The sequence below is a fragment of the Pelobates fuscus genome, chromosome 6, assembly GCF_036172605.1.
Source record: "Pelobates fuscus isolate aPelFus1 chromosome 6, aPelFus1.pri, whole genome shotgun sequence".
Taxonomy (NCBI): Eukaryota; Metazoa; Chordata; class Amphibia; order Anura; family Pelobatidae; genus Pelobates; species Pelobates fuscus.
The window spans coordinates 223848536-223858647 of NC_086322.1; positions in this window are offsets into that span (position 1 = coordinate 223848536).

The window sequence follows — 10112 nt, forward strand, 5'->3', positions numbered from 1 at the left end:
CCCTAAACCTTAAATGAGATTACCATACTTCCCACACCTGGGAGAAAGGGATGGGACAATTCGTCGTGCCCTTAGTCTGTAAATTCTCTTTTTGAACTGCTTACACAAAAGTTGAAAAAAAAAAGGGGAGGCTTTTCGGCGGGCTGTCTCTGATTAATTATGGGAACAAATAAACTCACTTTTTAAAATTTGTTTATTAACAAAAATAAAAGTGTATAAAAAAAGTGTATGAGAAAGTCAGTCTGCTATTTCCTCTTTCGTTACATGCGGAGGTCTCAGAGATGAATTTTGAGACTTGTACTCGGTGACTAGAACCCTCCACAAAGCTGGATCAGAAGGAATGTGGCTGTTGATTTTGGAAGAACTCTCTGGACATGGAAGTTATAGTCAAACTAAAGGATTATTTTCTAAATGTTCAATAATCGGCCCAGAAAATAAATTAGGCCCTAAGAGCTGGTCTTCTAGACAATCAATTATTTCAATTTGAAATTATAACTGTCTATCAATTTTTCATGGCGAAGCTGTACCCTTCAGGAGCATATACGCCGTGTGGAAACGCGAGAATTTTAAAAAAATGTTTATTCGCCATTCATAGTTACATAGTTACATAGTTAGATAGCTGAAAAGAGACTTGCGTCCATCAAGTTCAGCCTTCCTCACACCTGTTTTTTGCTGTTGATCCAAAAGAGAAGAGAAAAAAAAAAAACCCCAGTTTGAAGCACAATTTTGCAACAAGCTAGGACAAAAAATTCCTTATTGACCCCAGAATGGCAGTCAGATTTATCCTTGAATCAAGCAGTTATTACCCTACATTGAAAGATTATATCCTTGAATATTCTGTCTTTGCAAGTATGCATCTAGTAGCTGTTTGAACATCTGTATGGACTCTGATAAAACCACTTCTTCAGGCAGAGAATTCCACATCCTGATTGTTCTTACAGTAAAAAAACCTTTCCTTTGCCTTAGACGAAATCTTCTTTCTTCCAGTCTAAACGCATGGCCTCGTGTCCTATGTAAAGTCCGGTTTGTGAATAGATTTCCACACAATGGTTTGTATTGGCCCCGAATATATTTGTATAATGTTATCATATCCCCTCTCAGGCGACGTTTTTCTAAACTAAATAGGTTTAAATTTGTTAACCTTTCTTCATAGCTGATATGTTCCATTCCTTTTATTAATTTTGTAGCCCGCCTCTGCACTTTTTCTAGTGCCATGATATCCTTCTTTAGAACAGGTGCCCAAAATTGCACAGCATATTCAATATGTGGTCTTACCAGTGATTTATAGAGAGGCAAAATGATATTCTCGTCCCGAGAATGAATGCCCTTTTTCATGCATGACAATACCTTACTGGCCTTGGCCACTGCTGATTGACATTGCACATTGTTGCATAGTTTGTTGTCTATAACAATTCCCAAGTCCTTTTCGTGTGTTGTTATCCCTAATTCGCTTCCATTAAGGGTATACGTTGCTTGTGTATTCTTTACGCCGAAGTGCATAACTTTGCATTTTTCAACATTAAATTTCATCTGCCATTTGAGTGCCCAGTCCTCCAGTCTATCTAAATCCTTCTGCAGCAAAGTAATATCTTGCTCACATTGTATTATTTTACAAAGTTTTGTGTCATCTGCAAACACTGAAACATGACTTTCAATGCTGTCTTCAAGATCATTTATAAAAATGTTAAATAGAAGGGGTCCCAGAACAGACCCCTGAGGGACACCACTTGCCACCTCTGTCCAGCTTGAAAATTTACCATTAACGACAACTCTTTGTATTCTGTTTTTAAGCCAATGTTCTACCCAAGAACAAGCCTTTTCATCGAGACCGATTTCCTTGAGTTTGAACACTAATCTTTTGTGTGGAACTGTATCAAATGCCTTGGCAAAATCCAAATAGATCACATCCACTGCAACACCCTGATCTATACTTCTACTTACTTCTTCGTAGAACGCAATCAAGTTAGTTTGACATGACCTGTGCTTCATAAAACCGTGCTGATTTTTGCTGATAACCATATTCTTCTCAAGGAATTCTTGAATATTATCCCTTAATAACCTTTCAAATATTTTACCAGCCACAGAAGTTAAGCTCACAGGTCTATAATTTCCAGGCAAGGATTTTGAACCCTTTTTGAATATAGGAACCACATCTGCCTTCCTCCAATCCTCCGGAACACTTCCTGAAAGAAAAGAATCTTGAAAGATTAAAAACAGAGGTTCACTTATTTCTACACTTAGTTCCTTAAGTACACGTGGATGGATACCGTCAGGCCCTGGAGCTTTGTTTATATTAACTTTCTTTAGTTGCTGCAGCACATTGTCTTGAGTTAACCAATTACAATTATTCTGCAAGTTTTTAGTAGCAATCATTTGCACATCTATTGCCATGGGTTCTTCTTTAATATATACGGAGGAGAAATAGTTATTTAGAATTCCTGCCTTTTCTTGGTCTTCATGAACTAACACCCCCGTTTCAGTTTTAAGTGTACCTATACTTTCATTTTTGGGTTTTTTGGAATTTATGTACTTAAAAAATGCTTTGGGGTTGGTTTTGCTCTCTTTAGCTATCATTTTTTCATTTTGAAGTTTAGCAAGTTTAATTGCCTTTTTGCACGCATTATTTGCTTTCTTATATCTTTTATAAGATGCATCTGATTTGTCTGATTTAAATGCTTTAAATGCCCTTTTCTTATTTTTAATCTCTTGTTTTACTTCTCTACTAAGCCACATTGGTTTTAATTTGTTTCTTTTATACTTATTTCCCAATGGTACATACTGAGAAATGTACCTTTCTAATATTTGTTGGAAGATGATCCATTTATCCTCAGTGTTCTTTTCACTAAAGAGTTTATGCCAGTCAATATATTGTAAAGCTTCCCTTATCTTATTGAAATTGGCCTTTTTAAAATTATATGTTTTAGTATACCCCATGTGCTTTTGTTTTTTTGAGTTTATTTCAAAGGACACTGTATTGTGATCACTATTTCCCAAGTGCTCACCTACTTGAATGTTGGTCAAAAGATCAACGTTGTTTGTTAAAACCAGGTCCAGACAAGCGTCCATTCTAGTTGGTGCTTGTACAAGTTGTGACATAAAGTTGTCATTTAACAAGTTTAAAAACCTAATTCCCTTTGCTGAGTTACTAGTCCCTATGTCCCAATTTATGTCTGGGTAATTAAAATCTCCAATAATTAAAGTGTTACCAAGATTTGCAGCTTTCTCAATTTGCTCAAACAGCTGTTGTTCCTCGTCAATATTAACATTAGGTGGTTTATAACATATCCCAACCAATAGTTGGTTTCCCTTCTTTTCCCCCAAGCAGATATTTACCCATAAAGCTTCCACATTTTCCTCATCGCATTCAATTTGCTTAAGATTTGGCTTTAAATCATGGTTGACATACAAACATACCCCACCACCCTTCTTGTTTTTCCTATCCTTCCTAAATAATGTGTACCCATTTAAGTTAACTGCCCAGTCATGTGTCTCATCCCACCATGTTTCAGTTATGCCTATTATATCATATTGTTTAGTGTATGCTAATGCCTCTAGTTCTACTGGACCAAATACTGGATTAAGTTGTAATCTTTTTGCAGGAAGAGCAAAAAAATTATTTAAAAAATAAAACCAAAACCGATGGGCATACCACTATTTGTGGTAAGGAATGTATTCTTAGCACCTCTGGAATTGTATTTCTAGGACTTAACTGAGCATCTGCTCAAGAAAGGTGAACCTCCTCAAAAAGGTAGTGACCACTATTGGCACTGCATTCAAGAGGAAGAAAACCATGTAGCAATTTATTGGATTTCCAAATTTCTATATTTCTTTTTAGTTACTTCAAAGATGGTACCAGCCTGCTGTACTTTCACAGAAGACAATATACGGGGTCAGAAAAAGCACATGGAGCCTTTGAAAAGGTGTTTTACCACTTCACCACCATAAATATTTTACTACTGCCAGATCCATAAAAACTATACAAGACAACCCTGGATATAATACAACAGCATTATTTGGAAGAACTTACTATGGGAGGCAACAATATCTTTCAGAAGCATCTACTCCTTGTGGAAACATGGAAAATGCATTATTCGCCATTTATGATCTACTGGACCAAATACGTGGTGTTCAGCCTGGATAATGTCTGGAGCTGGATATAATACAATGGTGTTCTTTGGAGGAACTTCACTCAAGGCATTTGTATGACTGTCTGAGTGACTTGCTATGCGAGGCAACAATATCTTGCAGGAGCATTTACTCCTTGTGGAAACATGGAAAAATTGATTATTCACCATTCATGATCTACTGGACCAAATACATGGTGTTCAACCTGGATGATGTCTGGAGCTGGATATAATACAATGGCATTCTTTGGAGAAACTTCACTCAAGGCACTTGTATGACTGTCTGAGCAACTTGCAAAGGGAGGCAACAATATCTTTCAGGAGTATCTACTCCTTGTGGAAACATGAAAAAACGGATTGGGGGGGCGGGGCCTGACTGCCAAGATGTCCGGACGCACTCTCTGAAAGCTCCGGCACCAGCGGGCACAAAACCATTAATCCCACACTACCAAGCAATGGCAGCAGTGCGGAAATAATGCGGGGCCCGGCACGGAACTTGCCGATACCGATCTCGCATCTAAACGCGACAAGAGAGTTTGAACCGACCACGCGGCCTAATCTGGAGCAGAGCCTAATGCCTGGGGGAGGCGGCCGATCGCCTGGCAAGGGTACAGCTCGCAAGCCTGCATCAAACACCATCCCGCAACCCCTCCTCTGGACCGGAGGGGGTTATCCCGGTCCACGCGGGGGGTGACAACCCCCGCAAAGCGACGTGAACAAACGACAAAATCTGAGATGAGGCGAAACTACCAGAGCCCAAGCAAGATGGCGCCGGCGGCACAAAACACCCGTCTCAAACCACCCAAGCATACCATGGACTTCTTCCACCAGCTCTGCAAAGACCTTTGGACGAGGCTCCGGGCCAACGGTCAGGCATTCGGGCGGGCGAGGAAACTGGCAGCAGCATGGATCCGCCCGACACTCCGGCGACAACTGGGAGGACCCCTGCCAAGAAACACCAGGGCGGCCTCCCGACGGCGTTGGTCCCGGCAATCCCGGCAATCAGGATGGCAGGAAAACGCAACATGTCCCCCGGGCGGCAGCAGTCCCACACACGCCAGGACGAGGCCAGCCGGTATGCCGGATATGCCTACCACACAAAGACCCGGAGACCTCTGACCTCCATACCGACCTCACCAACCCCCGGACCTCAGCCCGCGTCAGCGAGTCCCACCGACATGGTGAACAACGCACAGGGGAGTCGGGATGGTCCCGGCGAGCAGAACAACCTCACAACCGACTGTTAAAAGCTTCTGCACTACAAAAATAAAGAATTGGAAAAAAAAAACACGGATTATTTGCCATTCACAACCTACTGGACCAAATACTTGGTGTTCAACCTGGATGATGTCTGGAGCTGGATATACTACAATAGCATTCTTTGGAGAAACTTCACTCAAGGCACTTGTATGACTGTCTGATCGACTTGCTATGGGAGGTAACAATACCTTTCAGGAGCATCTACTCCTTGTGGAAACATGGAAAAAGGGATTATTCACCATTAATTATATACTGGACCAAATACATGGTGTTCAACCTGGAGGATGTCTGGAGCTGGATATAATACAATGGCATTCTTTGGAGGTGGTACCAGCCTGCAGTACTTTCACAGAAGACAATTTACGTGGTCAGAATAAGCAAATGGAGCCTTTGAGAAGGTGTTTTACCACTTCACCACCACAAATATTCTACTACTGCCAAATCCAGAAAAACTATACAAGACGACCCTGGATATAATACAACAGCATTATTTGGAGAAACTTTACTCAAGGCATTTATATGACTATTTGAGCGACAATGCCTTTCAGGAGCATCTACTCCTTGTGGAAATATGGAAAAATTGATTGTTCGCCATTCATAATCTACTGGACCAAATACGTGGTATTTAACCTGGATAATGTCTGGAGTTCGATATAATACAATGGTGTTCTTTGGAGCAACTTCACTCAAGGCATTTGTATGACTGTATGAGTAACTTGCTATGTGAGGCAACAATATCTTTCAGGATCATCTACTCCTTGTGGAAACATGGAAAAATTGATTATTCGCCATTCATGATCTACTGGACCAAATACATGGTGTTCAACCTGGATGATTTCTGGAGCTGGATATAATACAATGGCATTCTTTGGAAGAACGTAACTCAAGGCATTAAAATGACTATCCGATCAATTTGCTAAGGACATAGATATACCTTTCATGAGCATCCACTCCTTGTGGATGTTGTTTGGTGGATATTCATTGGGCAAAATGTACCGAGCTATGTCTGCTCTTGCCATATCCACAACCAAAACAACCTGCAGTATTCTGAGGACACTGATCTACTGCAGCCCCTGTCAACTTCTGTAGGACATTGGACAATTGAACCTTATTGTTGATGTGGATCCTTCGCACAAATTTACCTCAATAATGGTAGTTAAACAGCAAATGACAAAGTTGTTTCATTTGATATCGATCTGTGGATTGTCTTCAGCAAAACAGTCAACAATTCTTTTCCAAAAGGATATCTTCTGCCAACTTATGTGAAGAGCAGGCAATATTCAGATCTGCCTACTGCTTCTCTCAAATGAAAAAGAAAGGATCTGTGGAACAAAAGCTATCAGCTAGATCTAAGGAATACGAGTCTTGAGCATCATTCGTGGAATTCTTTAACTATAAAGTGACATTTGGAACAAATGGCTTTAAAAATAATCATTCTTCATTACTTGGACCGACACCTGATACTATCTACTGATTTGTAATTCTATGATTCTCTGCAGCATTTATAAATGTTCACTAAAAAGTATTCAAAAAGTGTCACTCGCATCTATGTAATGAATGGTGTGTGAATCTGTGAGTACCAGGAGACATGAAAGGTGTGTGAATGTTCAGTAACAAGGGTTGAAGCCTTGGCGTGGCGTTACTGCTCACATGGATAACCATGTGCTAATTCAACCAATCACGTGTCTAAAGCTGTTTTGACTGCTAGTTATTTATATCTGTTTATAGATCCCTGCTGAGGAAGCAGCATGCGAGCACCAACTGAACTCAGTTTTCTATCAAACAACTCTGCAATGCTTCGACATAACCCTTGGGGATGGTGATAGGACACTCCAGGCAACATAGCCACTACAACTCCATATTGCCTAGATTGTCCTATTTTTATCTCTCTTTACATTTTATGTCAATGTTTTGATAAAGTTACATTTCCACATTAGCAATACAAATGTAATTAATTAAACAGCGCTCAGAGAAAGGGTTTTGTCTAAATATGGACAGAATTGATATTGATAATGGGATCCACAATAACACTAGGGTAGAAGTAAGGCAGGCAGTGCAACGGTATGCTGACACTATCACTACTTATGCCTTGATTGCTACTTTAGAAACTGCCATGCCTGCTATCAACACTGGTAAACACCCTGCTCCCTACTGCCTACCTAAACGTCATCCAAATGGCCCACAGCTCTTCATACATTTAGTAAATGGTATAATAAAAATACTCATACAATAGTTCAAGTGACGGAAAGTCACTAATTTTATTATTATTTTTTTTTTTTTTCTGTTTGCCTGGCATCCTGCTTTCCATCCTAGTGAGGACCTTACCAAAGAATCCAGGGTGGGGATCATACCACCTGTGCCTTGTCCATTGAACGTTTAGCCTGCTCAATAAAATGTGAGTAAGATCTTTTTATTCTTCTAGTTCAGTACATACAGAGAGCACTATATTTGTTTTGTTTTATTTTTCCTTTTGGGTCATACTGCTGCCATACTGCTGAGATATCTTACAGCCACGTCCACTCACATATCCTAGAAGTGGGGATTATACTACTCTACGCTTTCCATACTAAAGCTGATTATTAGCTCTGGTAAATGTAAGTATATCTATATTTTATTTTATTCAAGAAAGTTGATTGGGATATTCTGCACTATTGAATATGTTCTGTTTTTTTCTTTCTATAAATATATGCCTACAGGAACTGGAAGTTACCTCTGATACAAGATTGTACATACAAGAAGAATACCTTTCCTGTGATCTGACCTGTTCCCTTGCAAGTTGCATGTTATATTTTGGACATTATTATGGACTATCACGCCTACATTTTATTTGATTCTTATATATTTTTTTTTTATAAAGTTTCTGTTTTTATTTAATTTCTAAACAGTTAGGAGTACAATAGAACACTGGCGCTACCTTCTCTCTTTCTCCTTTTTACTATCTATTTCCTTTGTGGTTTTGGGGTTTGTGAGGGAGTCCCACAGACCTAGGTGAACTGCCTGTTTTTTTGTCTGTTGTGGCCTGTTAGGGCTCATCTATTGTTCTTTTTCTCTGTATAAAAAAATGTTGCCTAACTGACACTGGACGTCCTCACGCTTGTAGGGCTTCAGTGTAAACAAAAGAGCGAATTTATTTTAAGGAGATGTGCATTAGCATATAACTAATGTTTCAGTCCAACTACCGTGACATTTTAAAAAAAGTGTTTGGTAATGGGACTGAAATAGTGAATGTAAAAGCAAAGCAAATGACTTTATCTTGTTGAGTCCTATGAGTGTGTTCTTCACTTTGGCTGAGATCATCAAACTTGATAATCTCAGCCAATCCAATGGTTTCCCCTAGGAAAGCATTGGGAGGCTATTGTGCATGTGGGGCAAAATTCTGTGCAGCTAATCAGCATCTCCCTGGGGAACTTTCAGCGCCTCCATGCAGACCCAATCTAATACACTGCCCCTCCTCCCTCCACTCTAATTGAATACACTGCACCCACTCCCACCACTCTAACTTAACACACTGCCCTCCCTCCCCAATTTAATACACTGCCTCCTCCCTCCACCAATTTAATACACTGCCCCCTCCCTCCACCAATTTAATACACTGCCCCCTCCCTCCACCAATTTAATACACTGCCCCCTCCCTCCACCAATTTAACACACAGCCCTCTCCCACCACTCTAATACATTGCAGCTCCCCCATCACCAATATAATACACTGAACCCCCCTCCCACCACTCTAATACAATGCCCCACACCCTCCCGCAAATTAATACACTGCCCCCACTCACCAATTTAATACACTGGCCCCCTTCGTCCCACAAATTAACACAGTGCTCCAGTTTCCCTTTGGAACTGCCAGGACAAGTTCCTGGACACCCTGGGGCTCATCTCTAAACTCTATGAGCTGGTGGAATCCACCCATTTGGGTGAGAGCGACTTCGACTTTGAAGTAGTGAAAGGTTGGTTGCAGAGGTTGGTCTGCATGGTGGGTAATGCCAATACAGCTATGTCAACCGAACGCCGCAAGGCGATACTGCTGAAAATTGAGCCCAAACTGGTCAGTATGGCGACCAATGCGCTGGGGCCGGCTGCAATGAGTACCGATTATCTCAATTTTTCCCATGTAAAAGCGGGGGGCAGATTGACACTGTTTTATCATGCATGGAAACTCCTAACCTCAGATGTTGAGTTATTGAATACGATAAAGTGGAGATAGTCTCTCACCCTATTCAGGTGCCGTTCCCTCAAGAGCTGACCTTGCCCGACGAACACCACACGATGATCTCGGCAGAGATTGTGGATTTTATTCGTCAAAACACGCTATTCGACAAATCCCGTGGGACACAGAAGGGTTCGTGAGCAACCTGTTTCTGGTCCCCAAGAAAGGGGGTGGGGTACACCCAGTAATCAATCTCCGACCCCTAAATGCTTTTGTCCAGTACCACCACTTCAACATAGAAGGTATACATTGCCTTTGGGACATCCTGCTACCATCAGATTAAATGGTCAAACTAGATTTACGGGATGCTTATCTGGCAATCCCTGTCGCGGAAACACATCAAAACCTACTGCAGTATTAGTGGCGAGGAATGAAGTGGAGGTTTGTATGTCTTCCATTTGGCCTGTCCTCTACTCCATGGTGCTTCACAAAGATACTGAAGCCGGTGATTGCCTTCCTACGCACATGAGGTGTCAGATTAATCATTAACCTGGACAATATCCTTCTCCTTTCTCAGT